Source organism: Eretmochelys imbricata, chromosome 5 (assembly GCF_965152235.1).
Source record: "Eretmochelys imbricata isolate rEreImb1 chromosome 5, rEreImb1.hap1, whole genome shotgun sequence".
NCBI classification, from domain to species: domain Eukaryota; kingdom Metazoa; phylum Chordata; order Testudines; family Cheloniidae; genus Eretmochelys; species Eretmochelys imbricata.
In genome coordinates this window covers 24,527,685-24,554,988 of record NC_135576.1, presented here as the reverse complement: position 1 = coordinate 24,554,988, position 27,304 = coordinate 24,527,685, and the positions used below count along the sequence as shown (strand labels likewise).

At 40.9% G+C, this 27,304-nt stretch overlaps 1 protein-coding gene across 2 annotated transcripts in view; it reads right to left on the bottom strand.

Annotated features, from left to right (window-relative positions):
• Positions 1-27,304, bottom strand: part of RAI14 (retinoic acid induced 14) — a 130,968-nt gene that overhangs the window by 88,570 nt on the left and 15,094 nt on the right. The window contains exon 1 of one of the 2 annotated variants that reach the window (XM_077816733.1): positions 11,760-11,832. The exons of the other annotated variant lie outside the window; for it this stretch is intronic. The gene's annotated coding sequence lies outside the window, so the exon portion shown is untranslated. Of the gene's footprint in view, positions 1-11,759; positions 11,833-27,304 lie in introns of those variants that run through there. 2 annotated transcript variants of the gene reach the window in all.

The window sequence follows — 27,304 nt, the reverse complement described above, 5'->3', positions numbered from 1 at the left end:
TGGAAAGGATCAGTTTGAGCCTTTGCTTTTATAGTGGACTTCACTTGGGACACCAGGCCTTGGGCTAAAGAAGGTTACATGTTTGAGGAGGAAGGAAGGAAGGAGCCTGGTACCACATTCTGGAGCAGAGTGCTTAGCTCCTCCTTGGAATAGTGGCCAATAAAACAGTGAGCAGTACATACAGCAAGAGCAGAATATATTTTTTATAAATTCGAGGGATAATCTATTTTTATTTTTAAGTAATTTTTACCAATTTAAGTTTTCATAGCCTTGCTGAATTATGTGTTAAGCATTTTTTAAAAAAACAATTAAAATGTTTACAGTTGAAGGATATTAAGGGGGGAAGACAATGATTAAATGATAGTAGATGTCAAAATTAGAAAAGTTTTATATACCATTAAAAGCACAAATTGTCAGCATCACATCAAAAAATACGAAGTAAAAATCCTTAAATCAAAACTCCAATAAATTCTCAAGCAGCATTTTTCTTACATTGCCTACCTGCAAAGTTGGATTATCATCAATAGAAATACTTCCTTCCAAGCTTAACACACACCACAACACACACGGTGCAGATAATATTCTCCATAAAGGTGTTAATGTCTTCTATAGTTTCAAAGGAAAGCATTGATTTTTAGGATGAGGGTCTCTCCCAAAGTAGGACTGGTCTCCCAAAGCTGGGCAAGGCAGCCAGTTATCCCTGATATTTACACACAACTATACGTCCGACTCTGCCCTCTGATGGGTGTGTGCATTTCCCATTGTTTTCAATGCAGCTAGAACTGCACACACATTTCAAACAGAATTTAGCCTATGGCTCAAATTCCACAACCCCACAGATAAGGAAAGCAGTATGTCCTGACCAAGAGGAGGGCTGTGTATTTGCCAGGCTGATATCTGTTCTGCTCTTAATTTGCCCCACTGCAGCTGCTCTGAAGAACACACAAGTTGAGAGAAAGTGGCTGCATCTCTTGTATTTTTGGTGGTCTCTTGTTTACATTTTCCCTATGGAAAAAAATAGACTTTTTTTTTTTTTTTGAAGTGCACGGCTGCTGAAAATTAAAGGTCTGCATTACCGCTTGGACTATTATAATTCAACGCACACTGCTTTGGTGGAGAAACAGCTTTTTTTTAAATTACTTTCCATAATGAAGTTAAGCAGAGTTCAGATTTCAGCTGAAAATGGGAACCAGAGCTTATTTCATATCCTATTCAGATATACACTAATGAAGAAAGATATGTACAATTAGGCCTTCATGTTCCTAAGAAAGGCAATCAATCAACAGGTCTCTTCATTATAGTGCCTGTATTTTACAAAAGGCAGAATTATACACCGAAGAACAAAAGCCTGTTTAGTCCCACCATCAGATTTAAACGCACATCTCGGCATTTGTTTCAGAATTTACTCTCCTGCCCAAATATTTTCATTTTCAGAAATTACTAAAAACAGAGACAATCACATTTGGGTTTTAGTACACATGGTCTCTACTGCACTAGAGCGACCTAACCCACAGCCCGCTTGTGGCCCAATCAGCACAAGCTGTGGTCCACATGACATCCTCAGGGCCATACAAGTTGCATGTGTATACACAGTGTGGAGGCAGCCCACATAACGCATAGAGAACTGCATATGCAGCCCACAATGGTAAGTACGTTGAGAACCACTGCACTAGAGCTGTGTCACTGCAGCTTGCACCATGTGACTGAACCAATAAAAGTCAAAAGAGTGTAGCGTGCTCAAATAAGACAGTATCACATCCATACACAACAGTCCCTACAGTAATTGCAGGCACTGACCCGATGCACTATCCCACAAGTCCTGACAACATAGCTCCCTGGACCAGGCACAAAATTGCGATTTGCACCCGTTTAGATCATTGGTTTGTTCCGCTGCCTGGTTTGAATGGTTCCTTCTTGCATTAGCATCCATGCATACATGAAAAAGGAAAGATACTATGAGCTCTTATACCCTCAAAATGGTAGCATAGATAACATGATGGAGCATCATCAGCCTTCTCCCAAGCAACCGTCGGACAAGGAGGCCAAGGGTAAAGTGCGACTACTTTGGTGCCTGAGGTGTAAGGACCTCCTATTTTTAAAATAAACCCCACCTCCCAGTTCCATTATTATTTTGCATCTGAACTGTGTTTCCTTCTCCTCTATATCTCCCCTGCTTTGGGCGGGAGGTGGAGCAAGGAAAATGGGACTGGAAAGTCTGGTCCTGAAGAGAGCACTCGTCCAGGTTGCCCAGCTCCTGAAGAGTGGGGTGGGTGTGCATCTAAGAATGGGTATTAGACCACTATGACTAGTTAAAGGGGCCCACTAAGGAGGAAAAAGGAGGTGGGAGCAGGTGGTATCCACCACAAGAAGTTGTGGATGTGGACACAAGTCATTTTATAAGAATGCTAGAATTTATGCAAAACCAAAATACTTTAGTTTATCCAACCCTGGAGTGTGTTCACTGTAAATCGCAAGTGACAGTTTAATACATTTCCCAAATAACTTTTGGGAAATCTTAAACAGCGATTGTGGCCACATTAAGGTAGACAGACCATGCTAGTAACAACTGTGGCTAAGTATCCTTGTCAACAAAGTATGACTCATGGATAATTACATCTCATCTATATTGCAAAATGGAACTATGCTTTAACCATATATCCCAGCAACTGACTTTAGCATAGACAGAAACCAAGTCTCTGCTTGAGGATGGGAAAGGTCAGAGAGTTAGAACCTGGCTCCACTTTGCAATTTTCTGTTAGCAGAACCAAAAACTCATAACTGAGTACCGTAAGACTTCTTGGACAGTAGCCATTAAAAGGATGTCACCTCTTCTATGAAACTCTGCCGTGGGCATTTGAAGATCCTGCTGTAGTACCATAATGACCTATCCATAAATGGGGTTTTATTCACACTCATTTGCCCAGTGTGTCGATGCTTTAAAAAAATTACAGTAACATGTCCCCTATAAAAGCCTTCCCAGTTGTCAAACAGAAAAGCCACCCAATACTCTCACCGAACCCCAACAGAATATAATCACATCTACAACTGAGTCAAAAATATCCCTCTAGAAATCTCCCCAACCTTCCTCATTCAGCCCAGAATGAAGCCTCCTCTCTAGGTAAAGGCCTTACCTAGATTGCCGTCCAGAATGCATACTGGAGCAAATACTTCAGAGCTATTGTCATGTGCTATTTTCAACAGCGTAGACTAGGTCTTTTTAAAGTGTATTCCTGGAATCCCAGGACAGATGAAAAATGCATGAGTACTACAACTGTCAAGTGATAAATGTTCTATTATTGTTTAACAGCCTATTGCGATTAATTTTTTTTATTTAAATATTTTTGAATGTTTTCTACATTTTCAAATACTGTATATTTATTTCAATTACAACACAGAATACAAAATGTACAGTGCTCACTTTATTTTTATTACAAGTATTTGCACTATAAAAAACAAAAGAAATAGTATCTTTCAATTCACCTAATACAAGTACTGTCGTGTAAACGGTCATGAAAGTTGAACTTACAAATGTAGAATTATGTACAAAAAAGGCTTTAGAGCCAACAAGTCCACTCAATCCTACTTCTTGTTCAGTCAATCGCTCAGACAAACAAGTTTGGTTACATTTACGGGAGACAATGCTGCCCGCTTCTTGTTTACAATGGCACCTGAAAGTGAGGACAGGCGTTCACATGGCATTGTTGCAGCTGGTGTCGCAAGATATTTATGGGCCAGATGCACTAAAGATTCATATGTCCCTTCATCCTTCAACCACCATTCCAGAGGACATGCATCCATGCTGATGACAGGTTCTGCTTGACAACGATCCAAAGCAGTGTGGATCGAAGCATGTTCATTTACATCATTTGAGTCAGATGCCACCAGCAGAAGGCTGATTTTTTTTTTTTTTTTTTGGTGGTTCAGGTCCTGTAGTTTCTGTGTTGGAGTGCTGATCCTTTAAGACTTCTGAAGGCATGCTCCACACCCTACCCCTCTCAGATTTTGGAAGGCACTTCAGATTCTTAAACCTTGGGTCCAGTGCCGTAGCTATCTTTAGAAATCTCAAATCTCACATTAGTATCTTCTTTGCATTTTGTCAAATCTGCAGTAAGTGTTCTTGAAATGAAGAACATGTACTGGGTCGTCATCTGAAACTGTCATAACATGACATATGACAGAATGCGAGTAACACAGAGCAGGAGACATACAATTCTCTCCCAAGGAGTTCATTCACAAATTTCATTAACGCATGATTTTTTTAATGAGCATCATCAGCGTGGAAGCATGTCCTCTGGAATGGTGGTTGAAGTATGAAGGGCCACAGGAATGATTAGCATATCTGCCACGTAAATACCTTGCAATGCCTGCTACAAAAGTGCCATGTGAACGCCTGTTCTCACTTTCAGGTGAGATTGTAAATAAGAAGCAGGCAGCATTATCTCCCATAAACGTAAACAAACTTGTTTGTCTTAGTTATTGGCTGAACAAGAATTAGAACTGAGTGCACTTGTAGGCTCTAAAGTTTTATATTGTTCGGTTTTTGAGTGCAGTTATTAACAAAAAAATCTACATTTATAAATTGCACTTTCACGATAAAGAGGTCGCACTACAGGTCGTATGAGGTGAACTGAAAAATACTATTTTTTATCACTTTTACAGTGCAAATATTTGTAATAAACAATATAAAGTGAGCACTGTATACTTTGTATTCTGTGTTGTAATTGAAATCAATATATCTGAAAATATAGAAAAAAATCCAAAAAAATTTAATAAATTTCAATTGGTATTCTATTTAGCAGTGTGATTTAAAACTACGATTAATGTTTTTAACCGTGATTAATTTTTTGAGTTAATCGCAATTAATCAACAGCCTTAATTAATACTATATAGTTTACCAACCATTTTAAACTATGCAAGCCAAGATCAGTTTTCTTGTGAGTCTCATACAATTAAAGTTACGTGCTCTCAGGTGGCTGCAGTACTTGGCAAGTTTGGCAAAATCTCATATTAAGACAAACAGATAAACGTTAGTGAGCAAGCACCAATTAATGCTAACTGTTGGTTTCTTCCACCATTAGCTCTTGCTGTAATAGAAGAGTTAAGAGCACTGTAATTAACTTTGCTCATAAATAAATGCAGCCTGTTAAAAGTTGTACCTAATTTTTACAGATAAAAGTAGAGTTTGTGTTTCATCTTATAAGTGTCATGATTGGAATGATTCCTTTGGATGAAATGTATAAATCCACAGAATATGAATTATGCTTACATGCTGCTACATAAAAAAAATATAGCAGGAAATTCAAGTGCGATCTACAGTTAACTGATATTTTAATGATGATGCACAGGGACCTTTCATCCTAAAGGATGAAACAAAATGAGAGCCCCACTAAAACTGTGCAAGGACAAGAAAAACTCAAAAGGGAGAAATGTATTCGTTGCTCGGTAAGGGAAGGGGGCACCTTGAGAGAAAAAGAACAATGTTTTCTGGCAAATTAAACAGCACTACTAGCTGGAAGGGAATCCTTTTGAAACACAATGACTTGAATGTGGATGACATTTTTATGTCAGCTGTAAGTTCCCATTTATCCATTTTAAATGAAATTCAGGCCACACACAGAGAGCTGTTTTGTTACAAGCAAAAATTGTTCCTTGAGGGCTCAAAATAAGAAACAGTCACAGACAACAGCTGCCCTAACACTGGTTTCTTTAGGACACATTCTAAAGGCAAAATGCAAAGCAAGGAGAAAAAGGTTAGGTGGAATCTTTGAGACCATCTTTCTTCCCAAAACAAAAAATCAACTTTTATTATTTGACTCGACATCTCATCCTCTCCTCTATGGAGGGAGACAGAGCAGCAGATCCAGTCAGAACCTAATGAAGCATCCCTGTTCAGCTCTCCAAAGATTTTGCCAGGGTACTCCAGCATACGGAAGGATGGAAAGACCTGCCAGTTCTAAAACAAACACAAATACAAATAAACTGCAATTGGGGAGGGGAAGGGGGGGAAAAGACATCAGAGACAAACTCTCTGCATCCCAAAGCAGCATTAAAGGGCAAATACTCAAAGAATTTGTGTTCCTTGATGTTCACCCTTAAGACTGGAACTACAATGAATAACAGAGGCTGAAAATAACCCTCATTCATTAATGTCCTAGCCAAACCTTAATGAGTTACAGTATTTAACAACTTTGGTTCTGATGTCATGTAGCAGGCATTCAGTCCTAACTGTAGACTCTTAAGTGGAAGGCATGTAATACATTTAAATAGTCAATGTTAATTATTGTTATAAGTGTTGGATTTTGTAAAGAGAGCTCAAAGCTCTCTTTAACTACTGTCGTACAAATATTTCTTACTTTTGTAAACACAGTTACAACAAATTATGTAGGCCTGGCAACCAAAGCCACTGAAGTTTTGAAAAAAAAAAACAAAAAACATATCTACATGTTCAGCAACTTTTATATTTACACACACATACCCACCCACCCACCAGCTAAATCAGGCACAACCCAAATATGAACAGTTTTAATTCTCAAATACGTCCAACCACGACTACTCCATTTTTCTCATTTTGTCATACTTCAGACATCTTGGGTTAATATCCAAGTTAGGCGGGCGGGGGGTGGAAGCATGGCCTAATGTCTAATGTTACTATTTAAGGATATTTTAAGATGACCACTGGGTTGGTTTTGGAACACAAACCATGTGTATGTGTTTGAAATGACTCAATAAGAGGCAGATGTAAAACAAATACAACAAAGGAATTTAGTATATTTTTATTATAACATTGGGAGCTTAGTGTGGTAATATCTAGGAAGAATAATCATGTGTGTTTCATGAGTATGGGGGCCAATAGTTCTATCTACCACTGGCCATGCTAATAAACAATTCCAAAATGACCATAATCCCGCTTGGCAACATCTGCCTTCCACCCTAAAATAATGTTCAGCACGTTAATTTATGCTCACAATGAACTGATGGGGGTGGGAGAGGGAGCCCTCTCCTCCCCTCTACCCCCCGCAAAAGATTCTATCAGATTATTGGTGTGGTGTAACAGTACCCCACATGGGAAGCTAGCTCTGCCTTACTTCTCTGCCAGTGAATGTACACAAGTCCAAGTTTTTAGCTGCGTACACTCCGGCTAGTGCACATACAGCACGTATGCTAATCCCTCTGCAGTTCACTGGAAGTGCTACCTTCAAATTCTCTTTTCCACAAGAACATGTTTATTTTTGCATTGTAATTGGAGACTCAGGATAACAATACCAAGACATCCAACCACAGAGTAGATATTAACGAACCTGACACATCTCAATGTAAATATTATATACACACATCCCATAATCAAAACCTGGTGGGAGCAATTCTTGTAGTTTGTAACCTTAGGTTTAGCATGAAAAGTTCTTAGTAGTGTTTCAAATTCACTGGGTTTATTCTCTTCCCTCTGTATTAGAAGAATCAGTATATACAAATCAGACTATTCCAAGAACAGACCAGCAAAAAAGTCAGTAAAATCAAAAGTGAACATTAAAGCAATGCTTATACTGCACATATTTGAAGAATTACTTTAGGCAACTATGGCCCTTGTTTTCTAATTAAAGATTAATCCTAAATTGTGCATAAGTACTTTTGGTTAATCTATCACTATTTCACATATAGTGAATACCATTTTCTTCTAATGAATCAGGACATGTGTACAAATAACATTCTTGCTTCTCATTGTTGACTTACTTTTAAAGCTATGCTTAAAACCCAAATCAGAAAGTTCTTCCTTAATTGCAGATAAGGAATTTGCAGTGATGTAATTTAGGAACACATCCAAACCATCCCATTCCCCCACCAAAATGCTCACAGCAGCTAAAGCAGGACTGTGAAATAAGGATGGTTATGAAAAGACAAGAGAAGCGGGGGGGAATGGGGGACGGGGTTAGCATTGGCTAAAACCATTTCCTGTTCACCCTTGTGGTGTGTAACAGTCTTAATTACATCTGATCTCACCCCTTTCAGCTGCATTTTAAAAAATTAAGTTACAAATGCAATTCAGATATCAGGTTTCACATTTATAAACCTAAAAAGAGGTCATGCATATTATTGCCTTTGTCTCCAACTATGAGGAGTTGGAGGGTTTCTGTTTTGTTTTGTTTTAATTTAATGGAAACCTTGATTTTCCCTGGGAGACGAGGTCACAGACTAGGGCATTTCCTGTCTGCAGCAATGCTGTGTGCTTATGCAGACATAAGTCTTCTGACAAAAAACTGATTTATTTCAAAGAAGGGGTCCTTACAATCATAGTATATAATGAGATCACATTCTTTCCTACTTGTTTTGCTTAATCACTGTGGATTACTCAAAAACATACTGAGGAAAAAGGATGTGTTTCAGCTGTTATGGAAAGTGACACTGCATCTGAAATCCCACACAAACTGTTGGGCCTGAGATGAGGAATAACTCCACTGAGATCAACTGAGTTAGTGTGCAAGGGCCCAGATCCTACAAAGTGCTGAGCAACTCCCCACTGGGTGTCGAGGACACTCAGCATCTTGCAGGATAGGGCACCAAAGGAGATGACCATCCATTCCATTTATGCCTTTACAGAGAAATCAACCTTCTGAACCCTGCCCAGAGGAAGCGTCCAGCCAAACTTCAAGTATACTTTGCGTACACATTGCATGTGTGCAAACATGCGATGTGTTCAACAGTGGGTGATATCACCTGGCACCGGGGGTAACCCACTTACCACGGAAAGAGACAAGCACCAAGCAGGTCAAGAGAAAAGGCTGCAGGGGGTTGTGGGAGCACTGGAGGCCTGAAACCACAGGCTAGCAGCCAAGCTGAGATCAGGAAAGCCTTGGACGACACAAAAGAAGTCATTAACAATGCAGGTAGCGCAGAGGTGAAAGCGTGAGGGGTGTGGTGTGGTGGCAGTGCAGATGACTTCTTAAGTACTTATACGGCCCCCATTACTACAGTATCTGCATCTCACAACAGTTAATGTGTTTATCCTCAACTCCCCTGTGAGGTAGGAATATACTATCATCTCCATTTTACACATGGGGAACTGAGGTATGGAGACCAAGTGACTTGCCCAAGGCCACACAAGTCTGTGGCAGAACAGGGATTGAAATTCAGGTGTGACAAAGTGGGAATTTTTGTAATGGTTTTATGAATACTGTGTGAGCGCCTCAGTTTCCCTCATTTTGAAAAGCTATCCAGTGTGTGTGTGTTGGGTGGGAGGACTGTTTGCTCTCAGGGAAGGCTAAGAGATTCAGGTATAAACGTTGCCTGCCTGTCAGAGTTTGAGTGGGTCATTAGAAAAAGACTGCCAAAAAGACAATGGCAAATCCAGTCATTAGGACATTGACGCCTAGCAACCACCGACCCAGAGGGAGATGCATTTCCACACCTCTCAACGGGGAAGCTGAGCAACACAACCCAGCCTGAGAACAAAGGACTGGAGAGGAAGGAGGTGAGGGACAAGAGTCTGGGCGCTCACCTGGGATCTGGCCAAGGAGGTCAGATTGAGAGACAGAGCTTGAACAATGGGGTTCATTACAGCTTGGCTAGGGCTCTGAGTTAACCAGAATGGTCTATACTTTAACCTCCATTTCTCTATATTAACCTAAGGACTTCCTAAGCTGTGTTCCAATTGACTAATGAACCGTACACTGTTTTGACAATACTGTTTGAGTGTCACTGCAAATGCTTGGTGAGGTGCTTTACTCCCTGAAAAGCGTAGAAGTCTCTACCCGGAGTCTGTCAGTTGGACTTGCTGAAAAGAACTCATGGTATGATACAGGAGTGCCGGAGCCCCAGAAATTCAATCTAAGGAGACAGTGAAGCTGCAGAAAAAGTGAGACCCCCATGGGGATCTGACACTTCCAAAGCTGGTGGGTGTAGCACCAATCCTGTGGATCTGTGACACCAGGTCTCCCAAGTTTTATGCTAGTTGGTTTGTACATACATACACAAAGCTTTACAGCCCCTGTACTCCCACATTGTACTTATGGTTTGTCCATGCATTGAAGGCATCTATCAATCACTACAAAAAAAACAGCTCTAAAGATGACCTGATTTAGCATTCATGCTCACTTCTGTGCAGGCAGGTGGACTCAAACACATTGTGTGTTAAGAAATCAAGCTCCTAAACGTTGCACTGAAGTTTTACAAACCACTGAGATGGCTCTTATGAGAGAGCCTATAAACATCACAGTTTTAAGACTACAAATCTGTACCTTAAACACAGTCACAAAAATATGGGCAAATTATTCAGGGGTAGGAGGGAGATGGACCTACTATATAAAAGCAGCAAGTAACATTTAGACAGATTATTTTTAGGCAGTGCTCCCTTTACTTTCACGATCTGGAAACATCTATCAGAGGGTCATTTCGAGTCAATGTCAGAGGAAACGGGCAATTTAGCATTTCAAGGATAAATTACAAAGTCAGACTGAGGTCAACTCACTTAAAAAAAGTATTATGCTACATTAGAAAAAACAAAGCAACAATTATAAATCTAAGTTCCAGGTATGGAAACTCCCTTGCATGGACTAGGAAAAAATACACCATGGTAGAACACTTACCTTCCTATGCTACCATCACACACAAAATACCAAATAAAATTTCAGTTTGTGTGTTAACTCACCAAACTTCTTCTGATGTACTTTGATAGCACCTTTCATTAGAACAACCCCAAATTTTACACTTAGATCACACCCTCCATCCAAGGATGCTTTACTAACAGTAGCTCAGTGGTTCTCAACCTATTTACCATTGTGGGCCGCATATGCGGCTCTCTGTGTTATATGGACCGCATCCACCCAATATATATACTATTTGTATGGCCCTGAGCTTGTCAGATGGGCCACAACTATGTGCTGATTGGGCCGCAAGCAGCCCATCGGCTGCGAGTTGAGAACCACTGCATTAGATGAATGAAGCCTCATGAAGTAGGTATTATCCATTTCACAGACCAGACCAAAGAGACACTAAGTGATTTGCTCCAAGTCATACAAGTCAGTGACAGAGTATGCAATTGAGCTTACATCTACACTGTTTTCCGTTCTAATTATTAGATCGTGTTTTCCTCCTTGTTGCCTAAACAAGAGTTTGAACTAAAATAATAATAAAAAAGATAAATGTGTGTTTGGTAACCTTGGCCCAGTCTCTGGACATGTGGCCACATAAAAAGAAAAACAAAACCCAAAACCTACCACAAACTGACAATTTCCTAGTGGGAGAGGACAGAGCAGCACCTGAAGAGGTTTGTGAAGAAACTTGCATGATGCCGGCTTGCCCACACAATGTTTATCACCCTGTACCATTATCTGCATCTCTCTTTAACAAGCATTACATACGTTACACTTTAACCTCCCCAGTACTGGGAAAAAAAAAACCAAAAACATGGCAACAACAGGAAGTCAAGTTCAAAACCATGAGCATCACCAGCTGAAATCCAAGATCCTTTCTGCATACTACCATAATCTTAATAAATACAAATAAAGTTGTTGACGTGTAGTGCAGCTGTGTATTGTCAGGTAACTATAAACGTGGTACTTACTGAACTGAACCGCATTACAAACATGGTGATAATGAGACTTGTCTCCTGACAACATGGCATGCTAAATATCCACCACAGCAATCTAGCTGTAGTAAGACTGGGCTTGCAAACAAGGAGTCAAAATAAAACAACTTCTAGCTTAAAAGCAAAAGATTTAACAATTGCATTGAAGAACTGTCTTCTTTACTGCCCGAACGGGAGCTACCTCAGAGCAAGCCTGGTGCAGCTTCCAGTCCTCTAGCAGTTTCTGCACCTATTCCAGCATAAGTGCACGGAACACACCCACCATTTATTCTGCTTGTCACCATGGGTTAATGTGGTCAGAGGCAGGAGACAAGACCAGCAAAAACAAGAAGTGATAGTATGCCTGCACCAAGAGAAAGTAGGGCAGGAACTGTTAATGGGAGGGCAAAGAGTCAGTTTCCTGAGGCAGTCAGTATGTGTCTGTCCAAGCAGCAGAAGATGCCCTAGGACAATTGGAGCCCACAGCCCTTCTGAAGTGACCATGAAAGGCAAAGCACATTGAGAAGGATCATCTCAGACCCTTCTGCCACCACAAGAGCAGTTATAGAAAGCTTGACCCGCAGTCCCTAAACACGAGGGATGTAAATATCATTTAAAAAGTTAACCATTTAAATGATTAACGTTATATTGTTTAAACAGTTAACCAATTAAAGGGAGAGGAGCTGGGGTTGCTCTGGATGGCGAGAAGGGGGCTGGGGTCGGCTGGCAGGCCGGTGGACAAGGTGCCGGCGCGGCAGGGTCCAGGCGCGGTGGGGCTGGGGAAGGCATGGCCTGGGGGGGAGGCCGCAGCTGGGGCCTGTAGGGAGGCGCAGCCGGGTGTTAACAGTTACTGCCGGTTAACCGGTAAGCCTAATGCTCACCGGTTAACATTTTACATCCCTACTAAACACAAAATTAATTTAACTGACCCCCCCCGCCCCCCACAGCACAAAAGCTTTTAAGAATTAATCTTTAAAACCAAATATATTGTTAGAAATCTAACAACTTCTAGATACGGTCTCCCAGCCTCCCACACCGCAATTTCCTCTCTTATTTACCTGTCTATTTTCAGAATTGTAATTCAGAATCTGTTTGCAACAGTGTATTTCACAATACTCTCCTACTACCATGAAGTGCTGAATTTTAGTTAGTTTCCCTGTGCGGCATGAATTGTACATCTGATAACTGCATGTTAGGACAAAGATGTCAAAAGGTTCCTGTATTTCCAATTCCACATACATTTAAGAAGAATGGTGTATTGTCATTAAAGAAAGCAAGCAAGCCAGCCATAAAAAGAGCCACAAAGCTTGATAATCGCCCAACCCACCCACTCAACCACCATGGGTTTCTCTACAACATGCAGTTCCATTCCATATCTAGGGTGAATCCTAGGCCAGATGAAGTCAATGCAAGTGTTACCACTGACTTCAGGGGGCCAATATGTCACTCGTGGTGCATGACCCAAAGCCCAGTGGAGTCAATGAAGTTTTTCCACTGACTTCAGAGGTCCCTGAATCAGGCCTCTTGGTGAGCAGGCAGGCTACCAAAGATTACAAGAATCCTAAGAGGTTTCAGTACTTTATCTGCTCTCAGCAAGGGAGCAGATTAGTAAGAAGCAGCATCCACATGCAACAAGAAAGCAAAACAGATATGTCCAAATGCTGACCTATCTGCCCTAATGGGGTGATTTCCAAAGTTGTGTAAATTCCTTTGCCTCTATCATAGCATCTGCACAGTTCAGGTTGTGAACAGTGTAGTTACTCTGCGATGGTTACATGCCGTAACTGGCAATACTTTGTGCATAAAACTACTCAGATGTTTGCAGAGCCATAGGCACTGCTTAAGTTTAAAATGCTGTTTTACTAGTTGCACTGCAGTACCACCCAATGGTCCCAAATCAGGATCAGGTTCCCATCATGTTATGTGCTGTACAGACGTAAAGGAAACCAGTCCCTACCTCGGAGAGCTAACAATCAAATTTAAGACACAAACTGCACACAACAAATGAAAGTAGGGAAAGGAGAAAAAGTACTTTTAATAAGATCACATAGGCTAGCTAAATACACAAGCATCTGGGCTGAGAGATACCAGTACAGCAGCGTGTGTCGGAAGAATGTCCTGTTGCTGCCCTGTTCCTTTAATTAGGTAGAGGATTTCATTCACTGGGGATTTCACCAGTATGAAATCCCCCTTTTTTGTTTTTTAACTGAAGTCTATTTAAAAATATATATATACAAATTATTTAATGAGCTAATTCGTGTAAAGCATCACACTGAGCTGCATAAATCTTGAAGAGTTGATATGGACATTAGTCCCACAAAAAGCATACCTGAAGACTACTCAGAAAGTTAAGCTAACACAGAATAAGATGGCCAACTTGCTTTTCAACAGCTATTTGATACCTATACTGTACTCCATGATCCACATTGGTTACAAGTTTGCTTCTGCAGACAATTCAAGATATTGACCTTTCTATGCTTGGGTTGTGATGATATTTTCATTGTGTTTACAAATAAGTTAGATAGACATTAAATTTTCATTAAAAAGCTGTGTTCTGGAATCTTACAGATCCCAAGATTTAGCTGGAAAAATAGTGACCACTTTGGTAATAAATGACTTTAGTCTATTCTGCCATTTCATCCTTTATGTTTATATATAGTGATCTAATAGCAGTACAAGTCTGAGCACATTATATTGCTTTTTCTCTCCAACTAAAAAAAGTGACCCTTTATAATAGCAATTTTCAGTCTTTTTCATACACATCTGTATGAAAAAGAAAAAACCAAGATGAATAAATTTTTCTTAAAAAACTACCTCATAACCAACACAAAAGACAGGTTCACCATAAACATCTGTCACTCAAACAGACCTCACATTACCCAACAAATCTGTCTTTTCAACCCTGAAGCCCTCTCACCCCCTTTGAAATAAAGGCAGTTATCCATTATGAAATCAACATAGCAAACTCTTCCCTCCCACCCCCAAGTCCACAGAAGCACTTAGATAGCTCTGGAGATTTGAGGATGCTCTTAGTAACAAAATGTGTCCTGAAATCAAGGTCTGAAAAACCACCGATGAGCATAAAGCATTCCCTGGAGAGTTGGGCTGGGAAGGAGGGTACCTATCATTTTCTGAAGGGTTTATGCTCTTTAAAACAGGGTCTGAGCTATACAGTGCAGGAGATATAGCTCAAGAGGTGCAGCTAGCAAAGCACGGCTTTATGTCATCTCTGTGCCTCCTGAATTCTGGGCTCAGCTGGGAGCTTGCTTGCCTCTCAGTCTAGAGTTACAGCAGCCCCTTGGAGATTAGGGCCTTTGATACTGAAATAAAAATTAATACCTTACCAAACTGGTCAGAGCTCACATTTGAGCTTTCCTTGCATGCAAAACAATGGACTTCAACCTGCATTGTTCTCACACTCCTTAAACTACAGAGGAGGGGAACCCAAACATCTGATAAAATAAGCCACAATTTGTTCTGTAATCAACATCCTAGAATCTATTCATAGGAATGCCTTTTGTTCCGAGTACAAACAAAACCTAACCCTCTCCAAAGTGTCTTTGCCAGTTCATGTTTCTCAGACTGAACCAGTCACTTTCAAAATAAATCCATTCCTTTATTTCTGCTCTGACAACTTTGCGAGCTGACAAAACCAGGTTTTTAAATAATGTTACTGAATTAAAAACAAAAAATGATTAGTGCTAAAAAGAAGTTTCTATTTACAGAAATGATATAATGCATCACAGTAAAGACAGACAGATAAGTTTTTAAAATTATAGTAATAAACTATTTAATATGACATTTAATTCCTTTTAGGGATAACCAAATACATTTGATATTTATTATAATTTTTTTGCAATTTTTCCAAACTCATGTCTTTGAACTTTGTTTTGATTTAAAATTAAGAAGGGCTCAAAAATCATCTTTTTACCTAACAAAAATTACTTTCCTGTTACCAACACATTAGTAATTGTAAATTTCTTAACAGTTTAAGGGCTTTTTTAATCCTTTATACTGTTTACGCTTTGCACTCTATTTAGCATGGGCTATAAACAGACTGGCAAGTTTCACATCCTGCTTCTTTTGAATCCATCTATTTCTTCAGATTTCGTGCTGTTGCCCATCACAGAGACACAAAGTGGGTGAGGTCATATCTTTTATTGGACCAACTTCTTTTGGTGAGAGAGAGAAGCTTTCAAGCTTACACAGACCTGAAGAAGAGCTCTGTATAAGCTCAAAAGCTTGTCTCTCTCACCAACAGAAGTCGGTTTAAAAAAAAGCCATCACCTCACCCACCTTCTCTCTCGAATATCCTGGGACCAACACAGCTACAACACCACTGCCCATCATTATAGCATCCATACACTTTCCATGTAAAATAGATTGGCAACAGCAGGGCCTCTTGACGATTTTATGAAGTCTCTGGCTCTTCCCTTTCTCTGATGCATCAGAGCAATAACAATGTTTGGATACCAACATAGTGGGGATGGGAGGGAAGATTTCATCAAAGACTAACTTTTCACCACAGCTCTTTAATGAAAATGTCTGTATGAATGCACACACCTCAACACTAGATATGGGTCCTACCTACTTGACCATTCCCCTTAAAGTTACACTACAATAGCCAAGTCAAAGGTTTCAGCCCACTTACAGGGACACAACTGGGTCATAATCAAATTTTGAAACGGTATTTAACTGGGTCAGCTGACTTGGGGCTTGTCCACGATGGGGGAAAAAAAGCCCACAGTAGTTGTTGTACACTAACTACTCCACACTAATTCCTCATGTGGATGCTCTTACTGAGCACCTTTGTGCACATTAGCTCAATGCGCTTTGGAAGCGTACTAAGCTAAGCCACCTGAGGGCACTCTGAGTGTGCACTGGAGTGTCCACATGAGGAGTTAGTGCAGAGTAGTTAAAGTGCCTTAAATTCAAACCATAGCTTACTGAGTAACTCCCCCATGTAGACAAACCCTTGCTTATAGTCACACTTTAATATACTGATATTAGCCTAGTCAGTGCTGGGTTTTATCTCCATTATAAATATAACCATATTACAACACAGCTATATTTCCCACTTCTCCCCAACAAGGTCATAAACTTCCAGTAGATCCCCAACTCTGACAGCATATCTAAGTCAAGCTGAAGTGTTGGATAGGAACAAAGCCAGAAATAATTATTCTTCAGCCTACACTATAAATTGGAATCATGTCTTTGAGCACAATTATGCAGTAACCAGTTTCCCCAACATGTTTGCATTTTTGGCGTAAGCCAATACCCACTCAGGGAGAATTTCCAACGGTCTTGGTTAAACGTCCATTGAAGTCAACACACAGTAAATCTGTCCTTATTAGAGCAAAAAGCAATTAAGATAAAGTTGTATGCAGCCCTGTAAGGAAGCAAATAGCTCACGATTCACCACTAAACTCCCCACCCAAAATACTGAAAGTTTTTTCTATTGAGACTTAGGAAAGCCTGTTCTGTTCCTCTAAGAGCTTTCTATTTCCCAGACAGTCAGGTGGCATGGTTATCATTTTAAATGCTGGTATGGTTAAACGTTACAGTGACACACTCATCTAACCTGCTCCCTCCCTTCTCCCCCACCCCCAGCAGAAAGCTATACGTTTGTGGAGTCTCCACTGGTGACTCAATGGTACCCAACGCATAGCTGAATGAGTATGCTAGTTTTAAAGGAAGCCCCAAAGGGCCACCATGTTTTGAACATCCATCCACCCCGTGTCAGCAGTAAGTGACGACACCAGATGGCAGAAGCTGGTGTGTGACAGCAGTCTATAGAAGAGAGTGAGTTCTGCACCACAAATTGCAGGGACTTGGAAAACCTACTCACCTGCTTGCCCCGGGAGAGTACAAATTTTGCTCAGGTGAGTGAGCTGAGTAGGGCCAGTGTTCTACAAGCTCTTTCTATGGAGGGAGTGGGAAAGGCAAGTCTCCTCTAAGCTGCTTTTCTTTTCTCAAGAGGGGAAGAACCAGCAGGAGCCCCTACCCTTCTGTGCAAGAGAGTGGTACTTGGTTCTACTTCTTTAATAGGAGTAGAGAAGCTGGAACCATTGCTACTTTTCCTGCAAAAGAGCTGATGGGAAGCTGAGAGCATCCTGCATGACCCAGAGCCAAGTATTAGTTTAGTTGGTAGAGAGGGATCCCAGCATTAACTGGAGAGCAGGGCTGAATGAACCCCAGAATCTGTTTATTAGGGAGCCACAAGTGGATGGGAGTGCTAAATTCACACTGTCACATCTTAAAATGTACTTAATTCAAAACATACATGAAAGAAGTCAAGCTCTGGCACGCATAAATCACAAACACAAATGGGGAAAGTGGTCTAGTCAGTGTTGCTATTTCACTTTTTACCATAATGTATTTTTTACAAGCAGACAAAGCACCCCTAATGATCTTTAAAGAGACTAGAAATAGAACATGGAGTTGGTCATGTGAATTCTTTCCCAATTTTTAGTGTTCACTTTTAGGCTAATTATAACTTTGAATGGGGGTTAGAACGCACTTTTAAATAGTGTTTAAAAGAGGTTTTTCCTTTTTAAAAAAATTTAATTTGCTCCCACAGATTAGCTCCCAGAGAATTTTGGGGGCCTTTCAATCTAAGGTGTTTATAAGGAGCCAATTCACAATAGGATCCAGAGCCCCCAAGCAATATTCTATACCAAAGAAATGTTGAACATGAGCCTACTCTTAAAGGCCCATTCAAGTAAAAAAGTGAGTTCTAATTAAAAACCTCAACATCTTAACAGTAGAATAGCCTCTATTTTAAAATTGAAAAGTTTTATATTATTGTAAATTACATTACAACATACCAAGCAGTCTCAAGCGTTTTGAAACCTGCAACACAATGACTCAATGCGCTTCAGAATGGAGGGCAGACTCTTTTTTAAAATAAGAATAGCAAGTTTCCCCTCCCACCATTTTATAACAGAAGGAATTGGCATTTCCAGAAACACCAGGAGCTGACGATTGGCATTGGGAAATCCAAGCATTTCTCAGCCATGTTTCAGACAACAGTTCCTTTTTATGTTGAGCCACAAGTCCATTTGCAAAAAAAATTTTAAAGCTGTTTTAATATTTTAATTACGAAATGCACAGATTGCAGGAAACGAAAGGGTGTTGTAGTTATGCAAAGTGTGGGTCATTAATAAGCACATAAGAACGGCCATACTGGGTCAGACCAAAGGTCCATCCAGCCCAATATCCTGTCTAAGGAGAGTGGCCAATGCCAGGTGCCCCAGAGGGAGTGAACCTAACAGGTAAAGATCAAGTGATCTCTCTCCTGCCATCCATCTACACCCTCTGACAAACAGAAGCTAGGGACACCATTCCTTACCCATCCTGACTAATAGCCATTAATAGACTTAACCTCCATGAATTTATCCAGTTCTCTTTTAAACCCTGTTATAGTCCTAGCATTTACAACCTCCTCAGGCAAGGAGTTCCACAGTTTGACTGTGTGCTGAGTGAAGAACTTCCTTTTATTGTTTTAAACCTGCTACCCATTAATTTCATTTGGTGGCCTCTAGTTCTTATATTATGGGAACAAGTAAATAACTTTTCCTTATTCACTTTCTCTACACCACTCATGATTTTATATACCTCTATCATATCCCCCCGTTAGTCTCCTCTTTTCCAAGCTGAAAAGTCCTAGCCTCTTTAATTTCTCCTGATATGGGACCCATTCCAAACCCCTAATAATTTAGTTGCCCTTTTCTGAACCTTTTCTAATGCCAGTATATCTTTTTAGAGATGAGGGGACCACAACTGTACGCAATATTCAAGATGTGGGTGTACTGTGGATTTATATAAGGGCAATAAAATATTCTCGGTCTTATTCTCTATCCCTTTTTTAATGACTCCTAACATCCCGTTTGCTTTTTTGACTGCCGCTACACACTGTGTGGATGTCTTCAGAGAACTATCCACGATGACGCCAAGATCTTTCTCCTGATTAGTTGTAGCTAAATTAGCCCCCCATCAATTGTATGTATAGTTGGGGTTATTTTTTCCAATGTGCATTACTTTACATTTATCCACATTAAATTTCATTTGCCATTTTGTTGCCCAATCACTTAGTTTTGTGAGATCTTTTTGAAGTTTTTCACAGTCTGCTTTGGTCTTAACTATCTTGAGCAGTTTAGTATCATCTGCAAGCTTTGCCACCTCGCTGTTTACCACTTTCTCCAGATCATTTATGAATAGGACTGGTCCTAGGACTGACCCTTGGGGAACACCACTAGTTACCCCTCGCCATTCTGAAAATTTACCTTTATTCCTACCCTTTGTTCCCTGTCTTTTAACCAGTTCTCAAGCCAGGAAAGGATCTTCCCTCTTATCCAATGGCAACTTAATTTACGTAAGAGCCTTTGGTGAGTTACCTTGTCAAAGGCTTTCTGGAAATCTAAGTACACTATGTCCACTAGATCCTCCTTGTCCACGTTTGTTGACCCCCTCAAAGAACTCTAATAGATTAGTAAGACATGATCTCCCTTTACACAAACTATGTTGACTTTTGCACAACAATTTATGTTCTTCTGTGTGTCTGACAATTTTATTCTTTACCATTGTTTCAACTAATTTTCCCGGTACTGACGTTTGACTTACTGGTCTGTAATTACCAGGATCACCTCTAGAGCCCTTCATAAATATTGGCGTTACATTAGCTATCTTCCAGTCACTGGGTACAGTGGCTGATTTAAAGGACGGGTTACAAACCATAGTTAATAGCTCCGTAATTTCACATTTGAGTTCTTTCAGAACTCTTGGGTGAATGCCATCTGGTCCTGGTGACTTGTTACTGTTAAGTTCCTCAATTAATTCCAAAACCTCCTCTAGTTATACTTCAATCTGTGACAATTCCTCAGATTTGTCACCTACAAAAGACGGTTCAGGTTTCGGAATCTCCCTAACATCCTCAGCCGTAAAGACTGAAGCAAAGAATACATTTAGTTTCTCTGAGATGACTTTATCTCGATCATCCAGGGGCCCCACTGCTTGTTTAGCAGGCTTCCTGCTTCTGAAGTACTTAAAAAACATTTTATTACCTTTTGAGTTTTTCGCTAGCTGTTTTTCTAACTCCTTTTTGGCTTTTCTTATTACATTTTTACATTTAATTTGGCAGTGTTTATGCTCCTTTCTATTTACCTCACTAGGATCTGACTTCCACTTTTTAAAAGATGCCTTTTTATCTCTCACTACTTCTTTTACATGGTTGTTAAGCCATGGTGGCTCTTTTTTTAGTTCTTTTACTATGTTTTTTAATTTGGGGTATACATTTAAGCTGAGCCTCTATTATGGTATCTTTGAAAAGTGTCCATGCAGCTTGCAGGGATTTCACTCTAGTCACTGTACCTTTTAATTTGTGTTTAACTAACCTCCTCATTTTTGCATAGTTCCCCTTTCTGAAATTAAATGCCACAGTGTTGGGCTGTTGAGGTGTTCTTCCCACCACAGGCATGTTAAATGTTATTATATTATGGTCACTATTTCCAAGCAGTCTTGTTATAGTTACCTCTTGGACCAGATCCTGCGGTCCACTCAGGACTAGATCGAGAATTGCCTCTCCCCTTGTGGGTTCCTGTACCAGCTGCTCCAAGAAACAGTCATTTAAAGTATCGAGAAATTTATTCTCTGCATTTTGTTCTGAGGTGACATGTACCCAGTCAATATGGGGATAACTGAAATCCCCCACTATTATTGAGTTTTTTATTTTGATAGCCTCTCTAATCTCCCTTAGCATTTCATGGTCACTATCACTGTCCTGGTCAGGTAGTCAATAATAGATCCCTACTGTTATATTCTTATTAGAGCATGGAATTACTATCCATAGAGAGTCTATGGAACATGTGGATTCATTTAAGATTTTTATTTCATTTGATTCTACATTTTCTTTCACATATAGTGCCACTCCCCTCCCCACCACATGACCTGTTCTGTCCTTCCGATATATTTTGTACCCCAGAATGATTGTGTCCCATTGATTGTCCTCACTCCACCAGGTTTCTGTGATGCCTATTATATCAATATCCTCCTTTAACATGAGGCACTCTAGTTCACCCACCTTATTATTTAGGCTTCTAGCATTTGTGTACAAGCACTTAAACTTGTCACTGTTCATTTGTCTGCACTTTTCTGATGTGTCAGATTCTTTATGTGAATGTTTCTCATCTGATCTGGCCCATACTTTGTCCTCTTCCATCCTTTCCTCCTGACTAAAACCTAGAGAATCTCTATCAATAGATTCTCCTCTAAGAGAAGTCTCTGTCCGATCCACGTGCGCCTCCGCAGCAATCGGCTTTCCCCCATCTCTTAGTTTAAAAAGTGCTCTGCAACCTTTTTAATGTGAACTGCCAGCAATCTGGATCCACTTTGGTTTAGGTGGAGCCCATCCTTCCTAGATAGGCTCCCCCTATTCCAAAAGTTTCCCCAGTTCCTAATGAATCTAAACCCCTCCTCTCTACATCGTCTCATCCACGCACTGAGACTCTGAAGCTCTGCCTGCCTACCTGGCCCTGTGCGTGGAACTGGAAGCATTTCTGAGAATACCACCACAGACATCCTGGATTTCAGTCTCTTTCCTAGCAGCCTAAATTTGGCCTCCAGGACGTCTCTCCTACCCTTCCCTATGTCACTGGTACCTACACGTACCACGGCCACTGACTCCTCCCCAGCACTACACAAGTCTACCTAGATGCCTCGAGAGGTCCGCAACCTTCGCGCCAGGCAGGCAAGTCACCATACGGTTCTCCTGGTCATCACAAACCCAGCTATGTTTCTAATGACTGAATCTCCCATTACTAACACCTGCCTTTTCCTAGTGACTGAAGTTCCCTCCCCCGGAGAGGTAACCTCACTGTGAGAGGATACCCCAACATCATCTGGAAGGAGGGTCCCAACTATGGGAAGGTTTCCCTCTGTTCCCGTTAACTGCTCTCCTTTAGCCCTTTCATCCTCCTTGACCGGAGGGGGGACAAATCTACAGTGTCCCTGAAAGCCTCATCAACATACCTCTCTGCTTCCCTTAGCAACTCCAGTTCCGCCACCGTGGCCTCCAAAGCCCATACACGGTCTCTGAGGGCCAGGAGCTCCTTGCACCGAATGCACACAGATGCCACCCGCCCACAGGGCAGGTAATCATACATGCTACACTGAGTGCAATAAACAGGATAGCCCCCACTCTGCTGCTGGGCTTCTGCCTGCATTTTCTCCTACAGCTACCTAGGTTAATGATAGGGTTTTTTGTATAAATCAAGAAGTTTTGATTACAGTTTAGTTTAAAGGTTTTAAAGAATGGCAAGTGTACCTTGCCCCCTTTCCAAACTCCCTGTTAGCGGTCCCTGGTCGCTTGCTCACTGCTTTATAAAGCCGTGGCCTTCTTGATAGCCCCCAACTAAGGCTCAGCCAATGAACAGAGGCTTCTAATGGTGGTTTAAAATCTTAATGGCTCCTATTAACCAGGACAATTGACTGTAGATGGCTCTGTTTTACTTGTAAGTCTTCCTGTATACCTGTGTGCTGGCAAGTGGGCAATGAAGTCTTACAGTGACATGATCATGTTACCTGAACTGGAATCCATCTTTAACCTGGAGCTTTTCCATTGAGAAGGAGGGGTGAGAACCCAGAGGGACAAAGAATTCCTGCCTTATGCAAAAGATATATAAGTGGGTGGAACAGAACAAATGAGAGGGCCATCATGAGAAATCCCCTAGCTACTACCTGAGCTGGAACAAGGGCTGTACCAGGGGAAAGGATTGTGCCCAGACTAGGAAAGTGTCCAGTCTGTGAAAGAAACGTATTGAAATATCTGAGGGTGAGATTTTATCTGTATTCAGTTTCATTACTGTACTAGACTTAGACTTGCGTGTTTTATTTTATTTTGTTTGGTAATTCACTTTGTTCTGTCTGTTACTACTTGGGACCACTTAAATCCTACTTTCTGTATTTAATAAAATCACTTTTTACATATTAATTAACCCAGACTCTGTATTAATACCTGGGGTGCAAACAGCTGTGCATCTCTCTCTATCAGTGTTATAGAGGGCGAACAATTTATGAGTTTACCCTGTATAAACTTTATAGAGGGTAAAATGGATTTATTTGGGGTTTGGACCCCATTGGGAGTTGGGCATCTGAGTGTTAAAGACAGGAACACTTCTTAAGCTGCTTTCAGTTAAACCCTTGGGGCACGTGGTTCAGACCCTGGGTCTGTGTTGGAGCAGACTGGCATGTCTGGCTCAGCAAGACAGGGTGCTGGAGTCCCAAGCTGGCAGGGAAAGCAGGGGCAGAAGTAGTCTTGGCACATCAGTTGGCAGTTCCCAAGGGGGTTTCTGTGATCCAACCCATCACAATGTCCACCAGGCAACAGTTGCCCCCAAGAAGAATTTTAGAATGACCAAGCAAAGCATACCAAGAGGGAGAGATGTGCATTCACAAAGCCCGAGTAACAGGGATATATGCAGGTGAAGCACAGAGGAGTTGGGGAGTGGAATCCCAGTTCAGGATCAGGAGGAGAAGCTGCTGCACAACCCTCCCCACCACCCTAGCCTATAGGTAGGCATGAAAGCTGCAAACTCTCCATGACACTGCTGTGGAACATGAGGACTACTAATTTTAATTATGTATCCTGCAGCTCCTTCTTAATTCTGTGCACTCAGAATCAGTCTAAGCAAAATCAGAGATCCCTGCTGTAGAGCATACAGTTTGTTCACACTGCTTCCTTTCCATAGACACTCCACTGGTGAACCACTACCCAACACTCCAGCCACACCATAGTAGTGCACAGATTTATTCTGGCCTTCTGCACAGGGTGAAGTTTCCTGGATCTTTTGTTATGCTGGTCTACTCACACTCTTAACAAGGCTTCTTTTTTAATTCATCCCCTTCCCACCTGAATCTGGAATTTCTGATCTAGTTGTAGCCCTGTCAAACTTGAGATTTTTGGCAGCTTTATAAAGTTAAGTATTTTTACACTAGAAGACACCTAAAGTTTTGAATGTGAAGAGTGGACCTTCTGGACAAGTGATCTTATTTTTTTCTTGGGATACCAGCACAATGACTGTCCCATCTCAGTCTCAGATTGACAAACCCGTAACATAACCACAAAAATCTCTCTCTGTTTATATTATTCAGTCTATTCCAAAAGCCCAAATTAAGCATAGCAACCAAACCGGCCTTTTCAGGATGAGCTTTCCTCTCCCCTCATTTTAGTGAGTAAGGTCACCAGCAATGTTCACACCCCAAGTCAGCACAGCAGTTGCCTGCAATGACTACTACCTTCAGCTCAGACCTCCTCAAGCTGCGGTCCACAGAGAACTTGGGTGGTCACATCACACTGACTTTTCCTCCTTATTCACAGTTACAGGACAACCTCAGAGTTATAAACGCCTCGGGAATGGAGGTTGTTCATAACTCTAAAATATTCATAATTCAGAACAATGTGTTATTGCTCTTTCAAAAGTTTACAACTGAACATTGACTAAACACAGCTTTGAAACCTTACTATGCAGAAGAAAAATGCTGCTTTCCCTTCATTTTTTTTTTAAGTAGTTTACGTTTAACACAGTACCCTACAGTATTTGCTTTTTCTTTTTTTCTCTGCTGCTTGATGGTGTACTTCCAGTTCCAATGAGGCGTGTGGTTGACCTGTCAGTTTAATGCATGTTCATAACTCTGAGGTTTTACTGTATTAAACTGAATTAAAAGCCAACTAATATACACCTATACTGCAACGTGTCAGAGTATGGGGGAGAAGCAGCCCATGAGACAATCTCTATATTAAAATATTGCACATGCAATGAAACCTCCCTCCCTTATATAGTTAATGGATTTATGAGGCCTCCAGTGCTTAAAAGCAAAACTTAATTTCAAAGCTAGGCTTTGTCTACACTGAGGATCTGCCCTGGTTACAGCCACCAGGGCAGCTAAGTGCACACCCTGGAGTAGCCAGGCAAAGCAGCTGTTATGATGCTATTTGCTCCTTAGTTTCAAGCAAGCTGCACTGATGTCATAGCTTGTTCCCGCTGGAGGTTTGCACTGGTACAGTTATAACAGTGGCTGGCCATGGACGGCTGAAATCCCCAGAGTAGAGAAAAAGTTGTAGAAAAAGTTAGGATTTTTCTTGTAACATTGGCAGGTAAAAACAAAGACTGAAGTGTGATTTAAGATGGTGTCACTTTAATGTGGAGTTTAATTCTTTTATATTTGAATAGAGGTAGGTGTTATAAAGGATTGCCATACACAAGTCACATGTTTTATCTGAGAAAATCTAAGTAATTAGTTTGGGCTACATAGTTACGGTATGCGTTCCTAGCAAATACACAGTTTGATTCATATGATATCATCAGGTCCATGGATTGCCAAAGTTTGGGTTAAAAAAAAAAAAATATGCACCAAAGGACCTGCAGCAAGCCTGGCATCAAGTTTCAACTCTCCTGTAAGATGCTGTCCAGGGGAAGAAAGGAAAAAAAAAAAAAAAGGCTTGGGGGAGAGGGGCAGATGATCAGGAGGAATCCAAAAGAATGAGTATGGTCTGTTTAAAATGTGGGTGAGATAACACACAGCCATATTCTACCAAAGACAGCTGGTGGAAACAAACCAACTGTAAATGAATGCCCACCTTAGCTGGAATAATTTAGGCTCTTCATCTTCCGCATATGTGTAATAACTAGGGAGTTTTCTAGTTAAATGGTGATCTCTCACACCTGTCAGCTGAATCAGGGTTCAAAATGCAAAATACAGCACTCAGGAATATTGTGTTGATTTGTGAAACTCCCTGCAAAACTCCAAGTTAATTGTTGTATGAACAGATTGTTTAGAGAACTAGCTATGGTAAAGGACCACTGTATGCCGTTTATTTAAAAGCAGCATGTCATTTTAAAAAAAAACAACAAAAAACTAAGCACAAATACACTGAAATCACAGATTATTTAATGTTGGAATATGAAAGATTTCATATTTCTGGTACAGACTCAGACTCTTTCAGATCAGAAAGGATCATCTAGTCTGACCTCCTGCACTTTGCAGGCCACAGAACCTCACCCACCCACTCTTGCAAATAGATCCCTAACGTGTGGCTGAGTTACTGAAGTCCTCAAATCATGATTTAAGGACTTCAAGTTACAGAGAACCCACCATCTACACGAGTTGAAACCTGCAAGTGACCCTGGCCCACACTGCAGAGGAAGGCGAAAAAACCCCAGGATCTCTTGCAATCTGACCTGGGGGGAAAATTCCTTCCCATTCCCAAATATGGCGATCAGTTAGACCCTGAGCATGTGGGCAAGACCCACCAGCCAGACACCTGGAAAAGAATTTTCTGTAGTAACTCAGAGCCTTCCCCATCTAGTGTCTCATCACCAGCCAGTCGCAGTTCAGCTAAATGACCTTGTGGGCAGTCCCATCATACCATCCCCTCCATAAACTTAGCAAGTTCAGTCTTGAAGCCAGTTTTTTGCCCACACTGCTCCCCTTGGAAGGCTGTTCCAGAACTTCACTCCTGTGATGGTTAGAAACTGTCATCTAATTTCAAGCCTAAACTTGATGATGGCCAGTTTATATCCATTTGTTCTTGTGTCCACCTTGACACTTAACTAACTCCTCTGTTTCCCTAGTATTTATCCCTCTGATGTATTTATAGAGAGCAATCATATTTCCCCATCTTTGGTTAGGCTAAACAAGCCAAGCTCTTTGAGTCTCCTCTCATAACTTAAGTTTTCCATTCCTTGGATCATC